General features: G+C 42.3%; 1 pseudogene; it reads right to left on the bottom strand.

The window, feature by feature from the left end:
- LOC116477273 (small ribosomal subunit protein eS24-like) overlaps window positions 1-24,584 on the bottom strand; it is a 72,402-nt pseudogene that overhangs the window by 22,674 nt on the left and 25,144 nt on the right.

Raw genomic sequence — 24,584 nt, forward strand, 5'->3', positions numbered from 1 at the left:
CCATCCTGGCTAATACGGTGAAACCCTGTCTCTACTAAAAATACAAAAAAATTAGCCGGGTGTGGTGGTGGGTGCCTGTAGTCCCAGCTACTTGGGAGGCTGAGGCAGGAGAATGGCGTGAACCCGAGAGGCAGAGCTTGCGGTGAGCCGAGATCACGCCACTGCACTCCAGCCTGGGCGACAGAGCAAGACTCCGTCTCAAGAAAAAAAAAAAAAAAAGTGCTGGAATTACACAGGCATGAGTCTCTGTGCCTGGCCTATTTTTAAATTTTCAAAAAAAATTAATTTTTAATTGTGATAAAAATACACGTAACATAAAATTTACTATCTCAGCCTTTTTTTTTTTTTTTTTAAGACAGTGTCTCATTCTTCTGCCCTGTCTGAAGAGCAGGGGTGCAATCCGGAGTGCAGTCTGGAGTGCAGGGCACTGCAGCCTTGAATTCCTAGGTTCAAGAAATCCTCCCGCCTCAGCCTCCCAAATAGGTGGGACTACAGGCACAAGCAACCACGCCCAGCTAATTTTTGTAATTTTTGTAGAGTGGAGGGGTCTCCCTATGCTGCCCAGGCTGATCTCGGATTCTTGGGCTCAAATGATCTTCCGACCTTGGCCTTCCAAAGTGTTGGGATTACAGGCATGAGCCACAGTGCCTGACCCTCATTTTAGCCGTTTTTAAGTGGATTGTTCAATAAATGTTAAACACGTTCCCAGTGTTGTGCAGCTGATATCCAGAACTCTTTTCATCTTGCAAAACTGAAACTCTATCTCCATTAAACAATAACTCTCTGTTCTCCCCTCCACTCAAGCCTTGGCAACCACCATTCTATTTTCTGTCTCTACGAATCTGATTAGGTACTTCCTATAAGTGGAATCAGGCAATATTTGTCTTTTTGTGACTGGCTTATTTCACTTAGCATAATGTCCTCAATGTTCATCAATGTCATAGCATGTGTCAGAATTTCCTTCCCTTTTAAGGCTGAAGAGTATTCCGTTGTGTATGTGTATCACATTTTGTTTATCCATTCATCCATTGATGGACACTTAGGTTACTTCCACCGTTTGACTATTGCAAATAATTATGCTAAGACATGTGTGTACAAATATCTCTTTGAGAACTTGCTTTCAATTCTTTTGAGTATATACCAAGAAGTGGGATTGCTAGATCATATATATATATATATAGTTCTATTTTTAATTTTTTGGGGAACCACCATACTGATTTCCATAGCCGTTGCACCATTTCACAATACCACCAGCAATTTCTCCACATCCTCATCAGCACTTCCTACTTAAAAAAAAAGAAAAAACCATAGCCATTCCTATAGGTTTGAGGTACTATCTCATTATGATTTTGATATGCATTTTTCTAATGTTTAGTGATGTGTATGTTTTCATGTGCTTGCTGACTATTTGCATATTTTTGGAGAAATACCTATTCAAGTATATTTCTTTTGGGGGGAGGGTGTGGGGACAGAGTCTTGCTCTGTTACCCAGGCTTCAGTGCAATGGCCTGATCATGGCACACTGCAGCCTCAACCTTCTGGGCACAAGCTATGCTCCTGCTTCAGCCTCCCAAGTTGCTAGGACTACAGGTATGCATCACCATGCCTAGCTACCTGTATCCATTTTTTAAATTGTTTTGTTGTTGTTGTTGAATTGTAGGATTTCTTTATATATTATGGATATTAACCCCCTATCAGATTATATGATTTGCAAATATTTTTTCCCATTTCATAGGCTGCCTTTACTCTCTTATGTCCTTTGATCCACAGAAGTTTACATTTCTGATGTAGTCCAATCTATTCATTTTCACCTATGTTGCCTATGCTTTTGGTGTCAAATCCAACAAATCATTGCTAAGTCTAATGTCATGACACTTTTGTCTTACATTTTCCTTTATAAGTTTTACAGTTTTAGCTCTTATATTTAGGTCTTTGATCCATTTTGAGTTAATTTTGGTATATGATGTTAGGTAAGGGTCCAACTTCATTCTTTTGGTTGTGGATCTTCAGTTTTCCCAAAACCATTTGTTGAAGAGACTGCCCTTTCCCCATTGAGTGGTCTTGGTACTGTTGTCAAAAATAATTTGACCATATACGTGAAGGTTTTTTTCTGGGCTCTCTATTCTGTTCCATTGGTCTGTTCATCTTTGTGGCAGCACCACACTATTTTGATTACTATAGATTTGTAATGAGTTTGAAATTATAAAGTGTGATCTCCAACTTCTATGTTCTTTTTCAAGATTATTTTACTATTGGGGCGCTTAAATATTTCATATAAATTTTAGGGAGAATTTTTCTTTTTTTCTTTTTTGAGATGGAGTTTCACTCTTGTCACCCAGGCTGGAGTGCAGTGGCGTGATCTCGGCTCACTGCAACCTTCATCTCCCGGGTTCAAGCGATTCTCCTGCCTCAGCCTCCCTAGTAGCTGGGATTACAGGCGCCCATCACCATGCCCAGCTAATTTTTTTTTTTTTTTCAGTAGAGATGGGGTTTCACCATCTTGGCCAGGCTGGTCTTGAACTCTTGACCTCAGGTGATCCACCCACCTCAGCCTCCCAAAGTGCTGGGATTACAGGCATAAGCCACCGCGCCCAGCACTTCAGACAGGGCAGAAGAATGAGACACTGTCTTAAAAAAAAAAAAAAAAAAAGGCTAAGATAGTAAATTTTATGTTACGTGTATTTTTATCACAATTAAAAATTAATTTTTTTGAAAATTTTCTATTTCTGGAAAACAAAAAAATTATTGAGGTTTTGATACGGATTGCATTAAATCTGTAGATCACTTCAGGTAGTACTGACATGTTAACAATATTATCTTCCAATTTACAAACATAAATGTCTTTCCATTTGTCTCTTTAAATTTCTTTCAGCAATGTTTTGAGTTACTATCATACTTCATACCTTATGGAATCTTTCCCCATATGATTAAATATTATTTGAAAATATTTTATGATTCATAATAACCCATTCTGTGGATATGTGATAGTTAATTTAACCAGTACCACATTTTCCGCACTTGATTGCTTCCAGTTTTTCTCATAATAAATAAAGCTGTCATAAATAGATACATCTTTTTACTTATATATCGTCAATTCCCTAGAATAAATTAAGGAGTCAAGAGCATAAAAATATTAGTCAATGTTGCCAAATTACTCTCAGCAATGTAGCATCAACTTACAGTCTCACTATGAATATAAGGATGCCGTTCTTCCTTCCTACTCAAGACTGCTGAGTGCACAGAGTACTCATGGCAGAGCTGCCCCTCCCGTACTAACATTACCCTGTATCTTCTCAAAATTATTTGCCAAATAAAATAGTGATCATTAGCATTCCCTTGTTTTAATTTGATTTTACTTAATAGTGAGGGAGAGATTCCCAGTTCAAAACTCAAAAGAGTGAGACTTTCATTTATTCATTCATCTTTTCATTCATTCAACTGACACTTATTGAGCCCTTACTCAATGCCAGCACTATATTTGTTTCCAGTATGATACAATCATGAAATAAGGACAGACTCTGAGCCGGGCACAGTGGCTCATGCCTGTCATCCCAGCACTTTGGGAGGCCGAGGCGGGCGGATCACTTGAGGTCAAGAGTTTGAGACCAGCCTGGCCAATAAGGTGAAACCCCATCTGTACTAAAAATACAAAAATTAGCCAGGTGTGGTGGTGGGCACCTGTAATTCCAGCTATTTAGGAGGCTGAGGCACAAGAATCACTTGAATCTGGGAGGCAGAGGTTGCAGCAAGCTGAGATCATGCAGCTGCACTCTAGCTTGGGTGACAGAGTGAGACTCTGTCTCAAAAAAAAAAAAAAAAGAGACAGACTCTGCCACAGGGTACATACAAAGGCACCCTACAGTGAGTGACAAAGCAAAGCATCTTTTGAGAATGCACATGTTTGGGGTGGGGATGGAGGACTTGGGGAAAATTAGTGGATTATTACCATAAAAACCTAATAACCATATAGAAGATATCTTCAGCCAATGCGGTTCCAGGTTTTACCCCTAAGACATGTATAGCTCTGACGGTCTGAGGGTAAGATGGAGGTGGGAAGGAGAAGGAGGTAGAATAGGCTACAGAACATCCAAGAGCTAGGAATCTAAATCACAGGGTTTATCCTAAACATTCATGAACATCTTCTATTCTATGCCACCATATTTGTCATGAAATTAAGATATTTTAAATCACTCACCATTCAGAAAAATTGAGAGTCCCAGAAGATACCCCCTATTACTTTTCCATGACACCACTGCCTATTTCGAGGGATATGACTGTTAAGTGGCTGGCTGACTCCAGTTTGAGAAGCATGAGGCCAGTATCAGGCCACCAGAGCTGAAATTCACCTAAGGAACTGGTAAAGAATGGTGCCCCTTTTAAGTTTTCATACAAGTCAACAGTTGGAGCAGGAATTCACTTGAAAAGGAAAGAGAAGCTGAGCATGCTAGCTTAGTTGAGATATGGAAGGGAGGGGCACTGTTAAGTAAGAGGTGACACAGCCTTCCAGGCCAGCCCCACGTGCCCATGTCAGGCTCTCCTGGAATAAAAACAAAATCAAATAAAACAGCTGCTGTCTTCTTTGAAGCCCTGCAGGAAACTGGAAGTGAGGCTGCCCTTGCTTTCCTGAAGAGCAGTCGTGACCATGGAAATGAGGCAGGGAGGGCGGATGGCTGGGGCAGAGGAGAGGCAAACATCACCAGCAAGGTGGCTCAGCAGTTCCTGGAACCAGAACACAGACATTTCCAGGAGATGGAGGGAAGGGTGGGGGTTGAAGTTCCAGCAATTTCACTGCTGGGCCCTGAGCCAGAGACCCATAGTTTTCCAATGCACTCCCAGCTAAGGGATACAGTGAGCAGGGTGAGGTAAGGCAAAGAGCTGGAGCTGTTCACATCAGTCACTTACTCACTGTGTGACCTGGGACAAATGACTTAATCTCTCTGATCTTGTTTCCTCATTTGTAAAATGGTGATAAACAGTGTAAAACAATTATTGTACAGACTTAAATAATTTCTGGGAAGTTTTGAGTGCACTTGCCCTGATATAATAAAAGCATACATAACAATAACATTTTCATTAAAACTGTGGTTCTCAGTCGGGAGTGGTGGCTCACGCCTGTAATCCCAGCACTTTGGGAGGCTGAGGTGGATGGATCACCTGAGGTCAGGAGTTCGAGAACAGCCTGGCCAATATGGTGAAATCCCGTCCCTACTAAAAATACAAAAATTGGCCAGGAGTGGTGGTAGGTGCCTGTAGTCCAGCTACTAGGGAGGCTGAGGCAGGAGAATTGCTTGAACTTGGGAGGCGGAGGTTGAAGTGAGGTGAAATCGTCCCACTGCACTCCAGCCTGGGTGACAGAATGAAATTCTGTCTCAAAAACAAAACAATAACATTTTCATTAAAACTGTGGTTCTCAACCCAGGTAAAACCTGTCAAGAGGCATTTTAGATTCTGTAGGAGCACCTCTAGATGTCACAATGATTGGAAGTGCTGTTGGCATTTAATGGACAAAATCCGGGGATGCTGTTCACACCAAAGAATTATCCTGGGTCCCTCACAACATTTGATGTCTCTCCAAACATTCATATCAGTGAGAAACCTGAGCCTAGAACCTATCTCCATTTTTCACATAAATACAAAGTTTCCTCCCAATTTTAGTATACACTGGCTTTTCTAGAAGCAGACCTTTTAGGTAAAGTGAGGAAAGATTGTCTTTTGTTTGGTTTGTAATTTTACACACAGTTTTTTACCATTTAAGGAAAAAAAAACCACTAACAGTCACAGTTCTCCTGGCATTCTAGTCATTAGCTCAACACATCTGTAGCAGTCTGCATTTATAGCTGCTACATGCACAATGATTCTAGGTATATGTGCAAACATGTGGCTGCCTCATTGTTTTGAAATGTAGTCATGCCTGTGCATTGATGAGATATATATTTTATTATAAAATACTTTTCTTTTATTTCTCTTTTATATTTAAGTTAGGACCATATATTAGTCAAGGTTCTCCAGAAAAACAGAAGCAATAGGGGATATATGAATATACAGATGGAGATGTATTACGGGAATTGTTTCACACAATTGTGGGAGCTGAGAAATCCCGTGGTCTGCCATCTGCAGCTGGAAAACCAGGAAAGCCAATGGTGTAATTCAGTCTGAGTTGGAAGGCCTGAGAAGGATGGGCTGGGAGTGGAGGGATGGCACAGTGGTATAAGATGGTAACATGGTGTACGTCCTGGTATGAAGTCTGAGTCCAAAGGCTAGAGAACCAGGAACACCGGTGCTTAAGGGCAGGAGAAGATAAATATACTAACTCAAGGAGAGCAAATGTGCCCTTTCTCCAACTTTTTGTTCTATTTATGCCTCAACTGTTTGGGTAATTAATTCCAGAAATGTGTTTCCAGCTATCTGGGCATCCTTTAACCCAGTCAAGTTGACACATAAAATTAATGGCCAGGAACAGGGGCTCATGCCTGTAATCCCAACACTTTGAGAGGCTGAGGTGGGTGGATCACTTGAGCCTAGGAGTTTGAGACCAGACTGGGCAACATGGCAAAACCTTGTCTCTACCAAAAAAATACAGAAATTAGCTGGATGTGGTGGTGCATGTCTATAGTCCCAGCTACTTGAGTCCAGGAGATGGAGGTTGCAGTGAGCCAAAATTACACCATCGTACTCCAGCCTGGGCAACAGAGCCAGACCCTGTCTCAAAAAAAAATTAAATAAGTAGGCCAGCCACAGTGGCTCACGCCTATAATCCCAGCACCTTGGGAGGCTGAGGTGGGCAGATCACATGGTCAGGAGCTGGAGACCAGGCTGGCCAATATGGTGAAACCCCGTCTCTACTAAAACTACAAAAATTAGCTGGGCGTGGTGGCACGTACCTGTAAGTCCCAGCTACTCGGGAGGCTGAGGCAGGAAAATCACTTGAACCTGGGAGGCAGAGGTTGCAGTGAGCCGAGATCGTGCCACTACACTCCAGCCTGGGCAACAAAGTGAGACTCTGTCTCAAAATATAATTAATAAATAACCAAATAAATAGATAAAATTAACCATCTTGTGACATTTGGGGTTGGATGATTTTTTAAAAATTAGCTATCACAGGCCTTCATATTTTTGCATGTAAAAATGGGTTATTGTGTCAACTAATTTTATTTCGGGAAAATAAAAGAGATGTTATGAAGTTATTTGTATTTGTAAAAGAGGAATAATCCTATTAGAACTCTCTCCTTCAAGGGAAAACTGCCTTCCTGATAGCATAGTGATAACGACACTTGAGGCACAAATGAATAGTCCTTCATTTTACGTATTCATGTGTGCAGTTGCTTTGTGCACATACAGAATACCCATGAGATTCAAGGAAATCCTTATGTGGTATATATACCAGGCAAATCAGTGTTCCCTCTTCCATTTGCTAGTAAACGTTGTTGTTGTTGTGACAGGGTCAGGCTCTGTCGCCCAAGCTGGAGGGCAGTGGCATGATCTTGGCTCACTGCAACCTCTGCCTCCCAGGTTCAAGCGATTCTCCTGCCTCAGCCTTCCAAGTAGCTGGGATTACAGGTGTGTGCCACCATGTCTGGCTAATTTTTGTATTTTTAGTAGAGACGGGGTTTCACCATGTTGGCTAGGCTGGTCTCTAACTCCTGACCTCAAGTGATCTGCCCACCTTGGCCTCCAAAAGTGCTGGGATTACAGGCATGATGAGCCACCACACCAGGCCTGCCAGTCAATGTTTTCAGCTTGAATAATCAGATTCTCAGGAATCAGGGAATCCCAGTTTAATAGAAAGGCGAAGTAGAGATGAGACAAAGAAAGAGGAAGACTCCCCAGTTATCTAGACACCAGGCAAAAATAATAATAAAGTCAGTTAATATTAATGACTGGGTTACATGTCAAGGTTTTAATCTCACATACTAAATATTACATCATTTAATCTTTGCATCAACTCTATGAAACAGGTACCGTTATTATTGTTCCAATTTACATATGAGAAAACTCAAAGAGGGTGAGCAATATCCTTGATGTCACTCTGCTAGTAAATAGTAGAGACTCAGGTCTATCTGACTCCACAGCCCAAGCTCATGACCTCTGCATTAGATGGAAAACAACAACTTTATTATTTATTTATTTATTTTGGGACAGAGTCTCACTCTGTTGCCCAGGCTGGAGTGCAGTGGTGAGATCTCGGCTCACTGCAACCTTTGCCTCCCGGATTCAAGCCATTCTCCTGTTTCAGCCTTCCAAATAGCTGGGATTACAGGTGCATGCCACCATACCCGGCTAATTTTTGTATTTTTAGTAGACACCCGGTTTCACCATGTTGGGTAAGCTGGTCTCAAACTCCTGGCCTCAAGTAATCTGTCCATCTTGGCATCCCAAAATGCTGAGATTACAGGCGTGAGCCACCACGCCCAGCTGAGAACACCTTTAATTGGAGAAGAAAATGTTTATTCAGACCTAGAGAAATGTAGTGAAGAGAGTGCAGAAAAAAATGATCACTGAAATGGCATTCAGGAACCCAAGTCTCAGAATTGGTTTTTGCCACTGACTGCTGCATGACCTTGGATATGGAGAGGCAATGTCATGAAATGATTTAAAAGTATGAGCCTAGAAAACAGGCGTCTGAATTCAAAGCCCAGCTCTCTCGTCTACTTGTAAACTTAGGCCAGTTATTGAACATTCTGTGCCTTAGTTTCCTCATTTGTGAAACAGGGGTTATAGAAAACTGCCATCCATATTGTCAGCATTCAATCATTATTAGCTATAGTGTTAGTTAGGGTTGGCTAATCCCTTACAACAAAAAGACCCCATGCCACCTGTCAGGTTATTTGGGGTCAGACTCTGAAATGGAGATTTGCCTTTTATTCTGGAGGGGATGTCTCAGCATAACCCAGGCTACTTGGACTCCAGAACATGTTATGTAGCAGGACCCTGAATCTTTGTAGGGTTTATCTCCCACCCTCTGGAGGTCTGTGTCTTACCAAAGCCGAGTGTACTTGCCCCAGGCAGTTCAATTAACATGATATAATCAGTAAAATGGACTAATGTGGGTCGGGCATGGTGGCTCATGCCTATAATCCCAGCACTTTGGGAGGCCAAGGCTGGCAGATCACTTGAGGCCAGGAGTTCGAGAGCAGCCTGGCCAACACGGTAAAACCCCATCTCTACCAAAAATACAAAAATTAGCCAGGCATGGTGGTGGCGCACCTGTAATCCCAGCTACTCCAGAGGCTGAGGCAAGAGAATCACTCGAACCGGGAGGCGGAGGCTGCAGTGAGCCGAGATCATGCCACTGCACTCCAGCCTGGGCAACAGAGTGAGACTCTGTCTCAAAAAACAAAAAAGGACTAATGTGATATTCTGAAGAATGCCCACATGGCCTGGGCAAGACCCCTAAATGTATACAAATTTCTTCTAATTCTTCTTTTGGATAGGTTTGGAAAAGAAATTATTCATCAGACCAACGGCTGCCTATCATGTATCTGAGGCCATTAAATTTGCTGTAGCAAGGATATTATACCATGCACAGTAACTGCAGTTGAGACTACTACTTGTTTGCATTTGCTTTATCCTCCAGGACTCATCTGGCTTTTGAAGAGGTGAGACTGAAAAATTAAGTGAAGATATGGTCAGCATTGTATTGGAAGTACTGGCTAGTGCCATAAAACAAAAAAAGGAAACAAAAGGTATATAGATTCAGAAGGAAAAAATAAAACTCTGCAGATGACATGATCATCTATATAGAAAATCTCAAAGAATCTATCAAAAAGTTGCTGGAACTAAAAAGCAAGTATAGCAAGTTTGCAGGACATAAGATTAATATATAAAAGTGAATTGATTTCCTATATGTACAAGCAGTGAAGAATTGGAATTTGAAATTTTAAAAACAGTATCACTTACAATAGCACCAAAATTTGAAATACTTAGGTATAAATCTAATAAAATATGTGCAAGATCTATATGTAAAACACAACAAAACTCTGATGAAAGAAATCAAAGATAATCTAAATATATAGAAAGATATTCCATGTTCAGTGATTGGAAGACAATATTATTAGGAAGTCAGTTCTTCCCAACCTCATTTATAGATTCAGTGCAATTCCAATCAAAATCCCAGCAAGTAGATATTGACAAAATGATTATTTTTTTCTTTTCTTTTCTTTTTTCTTAGATTTTTTTGAGATGGAGTCTCACTCTGTTGCCCAGGCTGGAATACAGTGGCAAAATACTGGCTCACTGCAACCTCCACCTCCTGATTTCAAGCGATTCTCCTGCCTCAGCCTCCCAAATAGCTGGGATTATAGGTGAGTGCCACCACACCTGGCTAATTTTTGTATTTTTAGTAGAGATGGGGTTTCACCATGTTGGCCAGGCTGGTGTTGAACTCCCAACCTCAGGTGATCCACCTGCCTCGGCCTCCCAAAGTGCTGGAATTACAGGTGTGAGCCACTGTGCCTGGCCAACAAAATGATTCTGAAGTTTATATGGAAAAGCAAAAGACCTAAAATAGCCAACACAATACTGAAGAAGAACAAAGTTAGAAGACTCACACCATCTGATAGCAAGACTTACTCTAAAGGTACAGTAATTAAGACAGCATGGCATGATCTCACTTGTATGTGGAATCTAAAAAAATGTTGAACCCATAGTAACAGAGAGTAGAATGAACGATACCAGGGGCTGGGGGATGGGAGCAAAGGGAAGAAATTAGAGTACAAACTTTTAGTTATAAGGTGAATGAGTTCTGGAGACTTAATGTTCAGCATGGTGATTATAGTGAATAACAATGTATTGTATACTTGAAATTTGCTGAGAGAGCAGAACTCAAGTGTTCTCATACTACAGACACACGCACACACACACACACATACACACAATGGTAACTAAATGATATGATGGATATGTGAGCTTGATTGTGGTAATCATTTCACAATGTACACATATATCAAAACATCACATTGTACACCTTAAAAATATACAATTTTTATTTGTCAACCATACCTCAATAAAGTTAAGGGGAAAGACAGCATGGTAGTGACAAAAGAATACAAATATAGGGTCAGGCCTAGTAGCTCACACCCATAACCTCAGCACTTTGGGAGGTTGAAGTGAGAGGATCACTTGAGGCCAGAAGTTCAAGACCAGCCTGGGCAATGTAACAAGATTCCATCTCTACAGAAAATTTTAAATAAATTATCTGGGTATGGTGGCACACACCTGTAGTCCTAGCTACTTGGGAGGCTGAGGTGGGAGGATCACTTGAGCCCAGGAATTCGAGGCTACAGTGAGCTATGATTGCACCACTGCACTCCACACTCCAGTCTGGGTGACAAAGCAAGACCCTGTCTCTCAAGAAAAGAAAGAAAAGAAAAGAAAAAAGAAAGGAGGGAGGGAGGAGGGAAGGAAGGAAGGAAGGAAGGGAGGGAGAGAGGGAGGGAGGGAGGGAGGAAGGAAGGAAGGAAGGAAGGAAGGAAGGACGGACACATCGATCCATGGAAGAGTCTAGAGACCCCAGAAATAGGCCAACACAAATGTAGCCAACTGATCCTTGGCAAAGAAGAAAAGGCAGTTCAATAGAGAAAGGATGGTGCTGGAATGATTTGGTGTGCATAAAAAGAGAAAAAGAAAGCAAGAAAGAATCTAGATACACACCTCACCTTATACCTTACACAAAAATTAACTCAAAGTGGATCTTAGAACTAAATGTGAAATGCAAAACTATAATACCTCTAGAAGAAAATATTTCTGCATTCTCTAGGTGACCTCGAGTTTGGCGATAAATTTTTTTTGTTTTTTTTTTCCTTGTGAGACGGAGTTTCCCTCTTGTTGCCCAGGCTGGAGTGTAATGGCACGATCTCGGCTCACTGCAACCTCCACCTTCCAGATGCAAGTGATTCTCCTGTCTCAGCCTCCCAAGTAGCTCGGATTACAGGCATGCACCACCAGGCCCAGCTAATTTTTTCGTATTTAGTAGAAATGGGGTTTCACCATGTTAGTCAGGCTGGTCATGAACTCCTGACCTCAGGCGATCCACTCATCTTGGCCTCCCAAAGTGCTGGGATTACAGGTGTGCGGCACCACACCTGGCCAACAATAAGCTTTTAGATACAACATCAAAAGCATAATCCATGAAATAAAAAAATTGTTAAATTGAATTTCATTAAAATTAAAAACTTCTGCTTTGCAAAAGACAATAATAAAAAATGAAAAGACGAGTCACAGACTGGGAGAAAATATTTGCAAGACACATATCTGATGAAGAATGTGTATCCAAAATGCACAAAGAACTCTTAAAACTTAATAAGAAAACAAACAGGCCGGGCACAGTGGCTCACGCCTGTAATCTCAGCACTTTGGGAGGCCAAGGCGGGTAGATCACCTGAGGTCAGGAGTTCGAGAGACCAGCTTGACCAATATGGTGAAACCCCATCTGTACTAAAAATACAAAAGTTAGCCGGGTGTACTGGAGTGTGCCTGTAGTCCAAGCCACTTGGGAGGCTGAGACAGGAGAATTGCTTGATCCTGGGAGGCAGAGGTTGCAGTGAGCCGAGGTCTCGCCACTGCACTCCAGCCTGGGTGACAGAGTGAGACTCTGTCTCAAAAAAAAAGAAAACAAACAATTCAATTTTTTTTAAATAAGCAAAAGAATTGAAAAGACACTTTACCAAGTAATAGAACAGATGGAGAATAAGAACATGAAGGCCGGGCACGGTGGCTCATTCCTATAATCCTAGCACTTTGGGAGGCCGAGGAGGGTGGATCACTCGAGGTCAGGACTTAGAGACCAGCATGGCCAAAATGGTGGAACCCCTGACTCTACTAAAAATACAAAAAATTAGCTGAGCGCGGTGGCAGGCATCTGTAATCCTAGCTACTCGGGAGGCTAAGGTAGGAGAATGGCTTGAACCCGGGAGGCGGAGGTTGCAGTGAGCAGAGATGGCGCCATTGCACTGCAGCCTGGGCAACAAGAACGAAACTCTGTCTCAAAAAAAAAAAAAAAAAAAAGGAAAGAATAGAAAAGAAAAGATGCTCAATGTTATTAGTTATTAAAGAAATGCAACTGAGGCTGGGTTCAGTGGCTCACACCTGTAATCCCAGCACTTCAGAAGGCCAAGGCAGAGAGATCACTTGAGCTTAGGAGTTGGAGGACCAGCCTGGGCAACATGGTGAAACCCCATCTGTACCAAAAATACAAAAAAGTAGCTGGGCGTGGTGGTAAGTGCCTGTAGTTTCAGCTACTGGGAAGGCTGAGGCGGGGGATCACGTGAGCCCAGGAGGCAGAGGTTTCAGCGACCCGAGATTGCACCACTGTATTCCAGCTTGGGTGACAGAGCAAGGACCCATCTCAAAAAAAAAAAAAGAAAGAAAGAAGAAAAAAAATGCAACTTAAAACTATGATGAGATACAACTACACACAGATTAAAATGACTGCAATTTTTTTTTAACTGATAAGCTGAAACTCTTACTCATTGCTGCTGGGAATGCAAAATGATACAGTTACTTTGGAAGATGTTTTGGCAGATTTTTAGAAATGGAGATATTGTGGGGACCATGGCCACCGCACCCTTTGGGCTTTATATAAATAGCACCGATCTTTGTCATTACCCCCAAAATGTATATGATTTTGTATTATCTTGGCAGGCAGGGGCTGGGGGGGGGCTTCATGAGGGAGAGGGAGTACAGACATGGCCTTCATCACTAGTACAGCTCTTATGCCTAGGCCAAGGATACAAAATGATGTTTATTGGGGAATATTAACCAGATCAACCCTGTGGAGGAGGAAAGGAAGAATTAGGCAGAGGAAAAAGTTGAACTGTGATGCAATCACAACAACTCAAGAGAAACTCTGTAGTTGGAATGATCCCTTGGCATTATCCCAAATTGGGGCAAGGCAACTAGTATTAATACTTGCATTGGCCGCTGCACCCATTGGATGTGGACTGGCTGACTCTGGAAAGACTTTTGGTTAAGTATTTCTCTTCAGCCAAGGGCAATTTCTGAAGAGGAACTCAACTTAGTCTGTCATTTGCCAGTACTCCCGGTAGCTGAGGAAATGAGTGGTTTGGTCCTAAAAAGGGGAAATCTGAGCAGTACATCCCAAAATACCGTGGCTTAAGTCTCTCTCAACAATCCAAAAATAGATGGGTTCAAGAGAAAGTAGAACAGTGGTTACTGGGGGCTGGTGGGAGGGGTGAGTGGGGAGGTGTTTAATAGGTATAGAGTTTTGGCCGGGGGAGGTGGCTCACGCCTGTAAACTCAGCACTTTGGGAGGCTGAGGCAGGCGGATCACAAGATCAGGAATTCGAGACCAGCCTGACTAACATGATGAAACCCTGTCTCTACTAAAAATACAAAAATTAGTTGGGCGTGGTGGCACGCGCCTGTAATCCCAGCTACTCAGGAGGCTGAGGCAGGAGAATCACTTGAACCTAGGGGGCAGAGGTTGCAGTGAGCTGAGATTGCGCCACTGCACTCCAGCCAGGGTGACAGAGTGAGACTCCATCTCAAAACAAAACAAAAATATAGGTATAGAGTTTCAAGTGTCCATTTTGCAAGATGAAAGAATTCAGGCAATGGGTAGTGGTGATGGTTGCAATGTACTTAATATCCCTCAACAGTACACTTAAAAATGGTTAAGGTGGTAAATTTCATGTTATGTGTATTTTACCAAAATTGAAAATTGGGGGGGTGGAAAAAGTAAGTGGTCCAAGTTGTCAGTGTAGTTCAGCTCGTGACAATCAGGAACCCTGATTCCATCTCATGGCTCTGCTATTTTCTAAATCAGTTCTTCTTAAACTTTAATATGAAGGTGAATCACATGAGTATCTTGTTAAACTGCAGACTCTGATTCAGTATGTCTGGAGTGAGGGCTATGATTCCACCTTTCTAACAAGTTCTTAGGTGATGCTGATGCTACTCACACGTGGAGCACACTTAGAATAGTGAGATGCTAGGGTATCGTTTTTTGTCCGATCTTCCAAGTTGTGTTGCTATCAAGCCTGATTTCTTGTTCAAGAGAATGGGGGAAAAGAGATGAAGAACAAGAAACTTCCTTTAAAAATTTTTTATTTTTTTATTTTTCTTGAGACAGGGTCTCGCTCTGTTGCCCAGGCTGGAGTGCAGTGGTACCATCTCAGCTCGCTGCAACCTCTGCCTCCCAGGTCAAGAGATTCTTGTGCCTCAGCCTCCCAAGTACCTGGGACTACAGGCAGGCACCACCACGCCCGGCTAATTTTTGTATTTTTTTTTGGTAGAGATGGGCTTTCACCACATTGGCCAGGCTGGTCTCAAACTCCTGACCTCGTGATCCGCTCACCTCGGCCTCCCAAAGTGTTGGGATTGCAGGCGTGAGCCATCGCCCCCAGCCAACAACTTCCTTTTAAACAGGCAACTTGGAATCTGCACAAATCACCTGTGTCTCCATTCCATTGGTGAGAATTTAGTCATGGCCACACCAAGCTATAAATCTATCACTATAGGAGAAGAGAAAACAGATTCTGGAGGACAACTAACAGGATATTATTCTAGGTCTCACTTTCTTCATCTGTCAAATCAGGGCCTTTATAGCTCTAATATTCTGGGGTTTTGCGATACCAAATGTCCTGAACTGTATCAACCCGGACTCTGTGCTTACTTATTGTTGCTGTCTTGTAATGTGACATGAAGAAAAAATTATTTTGAGACAAATATTTTTAGGCTGTGCTGTGGTGTTTACAATTAATTGATCACAACCAGTTACAGATTTATTTGTTTCTATTTCCACTGCTTCCACTTGACTAGCCTTAAAATAAATAAATTTTTTCATTTGTTTTGTTTATTTGAGATGGAGTCTTGCTCTTGTTGCCCAGGCTAGAGTGCAGTGACATGATCTTGGCTCACTGCAACCTCCACCTCCCGGGTTCAAGCGATTCTCCTGCCTCAGCCTCCCAAGTAGCTGGGATTACAGGTGTCTGCCACCATGCCCAGCTAATTTTTGTATTTTTACTGGAGATGAGGTTTCACCAAGTTGGCCAGGCTGGTCTTAAACTCCTGACCTCAGGTGACTCGCCTGTCTCAGCCTCCCAAAGTGCTGGGATTACAGGCAGGAGCCATCATGCCCAGCCTAAATAAATAAATTTAAAAACCAATATTTTAAAAATTTTGTGGATTACTTACTTTCTTCTAATGGAAGTAGATTATTAGATGAACGGAATTTCAGGTGTGAAGATACAAAATTGAAGAAACCAGGAGAGAGCTAAATTACTCTGCAGGAGAAAAAGGAATGATTTAGGAGTTTGGAAAGAAGATCCCTGGGACTGGAAATTTGATTGTAACCAGGCAGGTCTAAACAGCCTGCCTGAAAAAAGGGTTATAAGGGAGAGGGGGCAGCTGGTGTCCGGAGATGAACTTACGGGAAGAATAAAACTGTTTAGCAGAGACTTTCATTAAATTTTACTGTGTGTTGTATGATGTAACTCTCCAATCCACCTTCTCTACAAAATCTTCCCTCTAGTGCCTTATAGAATGAACTTTCTTTTGATAAATAAAGGGAAGCACTGAGTCCTACACTAAGGGTAGCACCAGGGAGGAACAAAGGCTGTCTCTGTGTTATATAATAGAGTGGGTACATTCATTTATCTTCAACACTTGCATTAAACGTAAAACAAAAGGAAACAAAACAAACACACACAACAAAAGCCAGGCCGGTTCACTGTTGTGCAAAAGGCTTCCTGGAGTGTGTCTCTGCTGTGATGACTGTATGATCCAAGGAACACTTACACAATGGCATTTAAGCTTCCTTCAAATTTTGCAGTTCTATGACTCAAAATCAGATGTAAACAAGATTGAAGCACAATGAAATCAACCATAATTTATCAGTTTGATGGTACCAGAAAGGTGTAAATAAGCAGTGAGGAATTGTGACAATGTAAGTTAGCCAAAAAAAAAAAAAAAAAAAAAAAAAAAAGAACTAAGATATATGGAGAATTAAAGACAAAGTGCCTTTCTTGGTATGTAAATGTATATATACATCAATTCTTCACTTTGTGCCTTGAGTTATAATTTTGCTTTTAAAACAAACCTCATTTGTTTTTGTTTGTTTTTTTTTGTTTTTGTTTTGGAGATGGAGTTTCTCTTTTTGCCCAGGCTGGAGTGCAATGGCGTGATCTTGGCTCACTGCAACCTCTGCCCCGCGAGTTCAAGTGATTCTCCTGCCTCAGCCTCTCAAGTAGCTGGGATTAAGGTGCACACCACCATGTATGGCTCATTTTGTATTTTTTGTAGCCATGGGGTTTCACCATGTTGATCAGGCTAGTCTTGAACCCCTGACCTCAGGTGATCCACCTGCCTCAGCCTCCCAAAGTGCTGGGATTACAGGTGTGAGCCACCGTGCCCGGCCCAAACCTCATTTTTTTAGTGTGTTTTTTTTTCTGCTATTGTAACAAGAAGCATTTTAGGACATGATTAGATATGTGGAATAGGTGACAAATGAACATGGTATAAAATTTAAAAGGCACTAAAGGCTATACAGTGAAATGTCTCCCTCCACAACCCTTTCCCCAAACCCCTCAGTTTCCTGGAGGTAGGCATCAATTTCTCAGGTATCCTTTATTAAATAAAATTTATAGGAGGCCATTGTTTTAGACTGAGCTCTTGCACCAGGCCCAACAGACCAAACCAAAATAGAGTCATTCATGCTAAGTGCTACATAATCAAGCTGAAACTTTAAGGAAGCAAGGAAATCCCCAATCAGGCCAGTTTTTCCTAAAAACAGGTTGACGTGATAAGGACATGATTTAAGCCTTACAGTGAAAGTACCTTGACGTAAACTTAACGCATCTACTTTTTACAATTTTTCTGTTTCCTCATTTCTGCTCAGGCTACCCTACAAAAACCAACTCTTCTGCATGGCCAACAGAGCTCCCTCTGTTTTGGACAGAATGATGCCCAATTCATGAATCACTACTAAAAGCTAATTAGATCTTCAGATTTGTTGAAATTTTCATTTTTTAAAATATTTTTTGAAGAAGTATTCTCTGGATATATAAGTTAAATAGAATGTTATAATGAGATCCTTTCTGTCTTAGTTTCAGCTATAGCCTCAAAAGTTAGGAGAAAAATAGTAGATATCATAAACACTCACATTCCAAAGAGAATGGCTACCTCCCAAACAGGATTTACAAATACAAGAATAAAAAACTGGCCTTATGAACCTTAGACCAATCTTGAGGGTATACAAGGCTTCGCACCGAAGTGGCCATAAGAAGGGAATTTTCTTTGGAGTATGTTATCTCTGTGTGTTTCCCTCATGTTCATGAGGGACAAAAGGATGGTGTTTTCCCTTATCTTTTTTTTTTTTTTTTTTTTTTGGTGTTTTCCCTTATCTTAAACCAAAAAGAGGCCGGGCACAGTGGCTTGTGCCTGTAATCCCAGCACTTTGGGAGGCCGAGGCAGGTGGATCATCTGAGGTCAGGAGATCGAGACCAGCCTGGGCAACATGATGAAATCCTGTCTCTACTAAAAATACAAAAATTAGCTGGGTGTGGTGGCAGATGCCTGTAATCCCAGCTACTTGGAAGGCTGAGGCAGGAGAATCACTTGAACCCGGGAGGTGGAGGTTGCAGTGAGCTGAGACTCCACCACTGTACTCCAGCCTGGGCAATAGAGCATGACTCCATCCCAAAAACAAAACAAAACAAGTCTTCAAAAACACCACTTCTGACTGGGTAAGGTGGTTCAGACCTGTAATCCCACCACTTTGGAGACTGAAGTGGGTGGACTGCTTGAGCCCAGGAGTTTGAGACCAGCCTGGACAAGATGGGAAAACTCTATCTCTGGGAGAAAAAAAAAAAAAAAAAAAAAATAGCTGGGCATGGTGGCCAATGCCTGTAGTCCCAGCTACTCAGAAGGCTGAAGTGGAAGTATTGCTCCAGCTTGGGTGACAGAGCAAAACCGAACCTGTCTCAAAAAAAAAAAAAAAAAAAAAAAAAAAAAATCCCAAGCCCAAACCAAAAACACCACTTCCAGGGCTGGGATAGCATCCCCCAGAGTTTGAGGCACATCCGGGAAATCTAAGGTGATATATGGTTTGCGGCATGAAGAGGCAGGGAATGGAGAGAGGCGAGGCTTCTCTGGGAGTGGTCTGCATTAACATGAGGGCCAAGTAAACTCATGGGCAAAAACCAACCTGAAATTGACTTTAAAAGGACCTTGCCCATTGGGCTGCCTAGAAGGACATGGGATTCCAAAAGAATGTGTGTTTGAGTTGAACCATCAGACATCCAAGTGCTGAGGGATGGAGGTGTAAGTAGGCTGCCAGAGAAAAGCATCAACCACATCACAGGAATTGCAACTGGAAGTTTCCAGTGGGAGGGGTCTTTGAGAAAACTGTAGAAGAGAGAAAGAATAAGAACCAGAATCTGCTACTCCTAGAAGGCCCCAACAAGAATCACCTGGTCACCAGTTGAGTAAAGTCTTTCCCGTCCTTTACTTCTTCCTCTTCTTTTCAACCCTGAGGCATCCGAGTTGCTCAGGGGAGAGGAGCAATAGAAGCCCAAAGCCAAGAAACTGAGCTGTAAAAAGCCTCCCAGGCTGCCCCTCTTCCTCATGCTTAAAGCAAAGCTGAGCTGGAGGAAGCAATGAGCTCTCATTCATACAGGCGCTTGGTATTTCCATTATTTCACTGGACTGGCCAGTTTAATTACAGCACTGAAACTATTATCGGAAATAAAAGTGCTAGGGGACTTCATATTATCTGAGTGATCAAAAAAGTTGGGAGGCATCCACACAAAATTTCCTTCAAGGTTTAAAGAGGCAGTAAAAGTAAAGAATAATGTTGCTTTATTCATATCCCTAATTTTGAGTGTGACCCATTGCTATGGTCTGAATGTTTGTCCTCTCCAAAACTCATGTAGAAATTTAATCCATTTAATCCCAATGTGGCAGTATTGAGAGGTGGACCTTTTTTGTTTTTTTTTTTTTTTTTGAAACAGAGTCTCGCTCTGTCGCCCAGGCTCGAGTGCAGTGGCATGATCCCAGCTCACTGCAACCCCTGCCTCCCGGGTTCAAGCAATTCTCCTGCCTCAGCCTCCCAAGTAGTTGGGACTACAGGCACGTGCCACCACACTCGGCTAATTTTTGTATTTTTAGTAAAGATGGGGTTTCACCATATTGGCCAGGCTGGTCTCGAACTCCTGACCTCATGATCCACCCTCGGCCTCCCAAAGTGCTGGGATTACAGGCATGAGCCACCATGCCCTGCTGAGAGGTGGACCTTTAAGAGGTGATTGACTCATGAGTTCTCTGCCTTCATGAGTGGATTAATCCATTCATGGATTAATAGAGTCATGGGTTAATGGATTAATGAGTTATGGGAGTAGCTTTATAAGAAAAGGAAGAGCGACCTAAGCTATCACTCTCAGCCTCCTCGCCACCTGATGCTCTGTGCCACCTCCAGCCTCTGCAGAGTCCCCCCCAACAAGAAGACCCTCACCAGATTCAGCCCTTCAACCTCGGCCTTCTTAGCCTCCAAACTGTAAGAAATAAATTTTGTTTCTTTATAAAATACCCAGTTTCAGGTACTCTGTTAAAAGTAACAGAAAACAGACTAAGATATCCATTTAAGAACACTGTTCTGGAACATGTGCATGCCATACATAGTGTTTTACACATTCCTTTTTTAATCATAAGATAGCTGGATGGCTGTCCCACATGAGTATATATAAATTTACTGCATTCTTGTAAACAGCTGCACAGTAGAGCATTTTAAGAACGTACAATAGTTTATTTTAACTGTTCCTTTTTAGCATATTAGTAAGTCTTGATCTGTACAAATAAATGTATTAGAAAGCTTAAAACAAACATTTGAATGCTTCCATTATACTTAGACACATTTTCTAAGTTTCTCTTTATTTTATGTGAAAAATATTCTCATTTTAAAGGAATTTTGTATGAAAAGAAAAAAAGACTCTCATTGCTAAGTTTCATAGTAATCCATATCACACTTAATTATCTACTGCATGACTGTCATTCGTGATTGAAAGCTGAAATTAAAGCAATCAATATTAAGCAAAACAGGCCGGCGCAGTGGCTCATGTCTGTAATCCCAGCACTTTGGGAGGCCGAGGTGGGTGAATCGCCTGAGCTCAGGAGTTAGAGACCAGCCTAGGCAACATGGCGAAACCTTGTCTCTGAAAAACATAAAAAAATTAGCCAGACATGGTGGCAGGCGCCTGTGATCCTAGGTACTCAGGAGGCTGAGGCAAGAGAATTGCTGGAACCCAGGAGGCAGAGGTTGCAGTGAGCCAAGATTGTGCCACTGCACTCCAGCCTGGGTGACAGAGTGAGACTCTGTCTCAAAAAAATTAAGCAAAGCAATTAAACTAAATTCATTCTGGAACTCAGCCTGGCTACATGAAAATATTTTTCACTTGTTCCAAATGATAATATTTTAATACTATCTAGCAGTTACTTATTTTTAAATTCACTTTTTGAGCCTGGGTGTGGTGGTTCACACCTAATCCCAGTACTTTGGGAGGCCGAGGCAGGAGGATCACTCAAGCTCAAGAGTTTGAGACCAGCCTGGGCAACATAGTGAGACATTGTTTCTACAAAAAATTTCAAAAATTAGCTGGGTGTGGTGGCGCGCTTCTGTAGTCCCAGCTACTCAGGAGGCTGAGGCAGGAGGATGGCTTCAGCCTAGGCAGTTGAGGCTGCAGTGAGCCATGATTGTGCCACTGCACCCCAACCTGGGCATCAGAATGAGACCCTGTCTCAAAACATTTTTTTAAAATAAAATTCACCTTTTGGTTCTTTCTCTTCTGGTCCCAGGAGCTTCTGGAACCACAGGTTATGATGTAGACATGGCCAAGTCCAAGAGCCACACCACACACAACCAGTCCCCAAAATAGTACAGAAACGACATCAAGAAACCCTGATAACAAAGGTATAAACCTCTTAACGGTGTAGACCCCGAGTTCCTGAGGAACATGTGCTTTGCCAAGAAGCACAACAAGAAGGGCCTGAACAAGAAGTGGGCTAACAGTACAAAGGCCATGTGTCTGTATGCCAAGTCTGTCAAGGTCCTCAAAAAGGCCAAGGAGGTTAAGTCCCAAATCCCAAAGCACATCATCCAGAAGCTCAATCGACTTGCCTACATTGCCTACCCCAAGCTCGGGAAGCGTGCTCCTGCCTGCATTGCCAAGGGTCTTACCTCTGCCCACTGAAGACCAAGGCCAAGTCTCAAATCAAGGCCCTGCAGCCCCAGCTTTGGATGCAGCTCCAGCTGCATTTCCAGCTCTAGCTCAGGCCCCTGTGAAGACTCCAGAGAGGAGGCCTCTGTCTGCCAGTGTGAGGACAGAAGGACTGGTGTGACCTGCTGGGCTGCCATCTGCATGGGGTTGGTGTCCTCTTGTGCTATTTACACAAATCAACCTAAGGCAGGAAAAAAAATCACTTTTTATCTAACAAACACTTTTGTGCTTATGATGTGTCAGACACTATTCCAAGAGCATTACTAATGTTAACTCATTTAATCCTCATAACAACCCAAGGAAGTGGAGTACTGTCATTATCCCCAACTTATGAAGCAGCAGGTGAAGAAATTGAGGCCTAGAGAGTTAAGTAACTTGGCCAAGTTCACCTAGCTAGAAAGTGACAGAGCAAGGGTTTGAACACAAAAACTCTAGCTTCAAAGTTCATGATCATACTCACTGTGCCATATTGTCCCCTTGTAGGCTGTATATATATAAATATATACATATATATCACTGCAAGGAAATATATATCACTGCAATGATGAAGACTTACAGAATGTTTTCTTAAAGCAGAACTAGTCATCAAAGCCATAGTCTTCAACACCATCATTATTAACAACAAAATGTGGGCCGGACATGGTGGCTTACACCTGTAATCCCAGCACTTTGGGAGGCTGAGGCGGGCGGATCACGAGGTCAGGAGATCGAGACCATCCTGGCTAACATGGTGAAACCCCATCTCTACTAAAAATACAAAACAAAATTAGCCGGGCGTGGTGGCGGGCACCTGTAGTCCCAGCTACTTGGGTGGCTGAGGCAGGAGAATGGCATGAACCCGGGAGGCGGAGCTTACAGTGAGCCAGGATTGCGCTACTGCGCTCCAGCCTGGGCGACAGAGCGAGACTCCGTCTCAACAACAACAAAAAACAAACAAACAGACACACAAAAAATGTGATGATGTGTGCACACAGTATACAGCGGACACCATTCTGGCATTGTTGATAAGAGAAATACAACAAGCCCTGCTCCTAATTTTCCTACTGGGTCAAAGGAAATTGCCAGAGGCAGCATTCTATGGTGTTACCAGGTCAGTTCAAAAAAAAAAAGAAAAGGAAAAAAAAAGAGGCCTAAATAATTAAATCCAGGGGAAAACTAAGAGAAAGCCAAGATGTAAATTCAACCAGCTTGGAACTGAAGGAGTGCTAATATGTGAGATGGTTAGAAACAGGTTGAAGGAAAGGGATCTCGAATTCTTACCTGAGTGAGAATTTAGGTGATGGCCACAGATTGTTACCAGTGGTCTCTGGTGCGGGTGTGGAGAGAAGAGTTAAAAGAACCCTGTGGAGAGAGTGCCATGCTTGCCCACCTAATACATGGGAAATCCAAGGCTTGAACATGCTACTTCTGAATCCAGGTAGTACTCTTTTAGTAGCACACACTAGAAATGTATACACATGATTGGCTGATCTTGATAAACTTTCAATGAGAGGGGTCAGAAATGGGAAACTCCGATGCCTACAGAGGCCAGGTGGTGGCTGTAAATGTGTGTGGCAGGTCTGGGTAGCTGAGTGCAGAGTACCAACCAACGGGATTTTATCGTTTAATTATTTCATGCCACAATCATTGTGTACGCAGTAAGCAGCCACTCTAGGGAAAGGGGTACTAGCTAAAAAGACACATTCTTGAAAAAAAAGATAACTAAACATAGTGATTTTATTCTTTGCAGATTCTAAGGGGAAGTCAGGCACATGACGGTGGATGAGTCTCCCTCAAAGGATATGTGCATGATAATGGTAGAGACAGCTGGATTACAGGTTCGTCTTAATGCTGTGTACCCTCAGTGTGTAAACAGCGTTCATACTTATTTTCAGAGATAGAAAGGAAGGCGGATGCTAAGGAAACTAGGTCAGATCATAACCAGTCTTGGGTGGGATGAGGTGGGGGAGGAACCCCAGGAAACAGAGCTGGTGGTGACAGCTGCGAGGAGTGGAAGAATGAGTGCTGAATCCTTTGGGAGCGGGCTGAAAGCAAGAAAGAGACGCTGAGGGAGGTTAGAATAGAGGAATAGAGCTGGGACTTCTTAACAGCCTTCCCCATGGGGTTCTGGGATGGCACCCTATGGTAACATTTTAAAGCAATTAAATTGGAGAAATGATGAAATGGTACCTGATTGAATAAAAGTAGTTATATAAAAGTCACAATATTGTAGCTGGTATAAATGTTTAGGTCATTCAGTTTAATTTGCCCAAATTGACTCTCCACAGCCAGCCACATTTTGCATAAAATCATCTTCCACTTTTGAGGGTACATTTGCAACCAAGTAAGAAATTGCAACTAGAATAGCTCAACTATTAT

The sequence above is a fragment of the Hylobates moloch genome, unplaced genomic scaffold, assembly GCF_009828535.3.
Source record: "Hylobates moloch isolate HMO894 unplaced genomic scaffold, HMol_V3 SCAFFOLD_11, whole genome shotgun sequence".
Lineage (NCBI taxonomy): Eukaryota > Metazoa > Chordata > Mammalia > Primates > Hylobatidae > Hylobates > Hylobates moloch.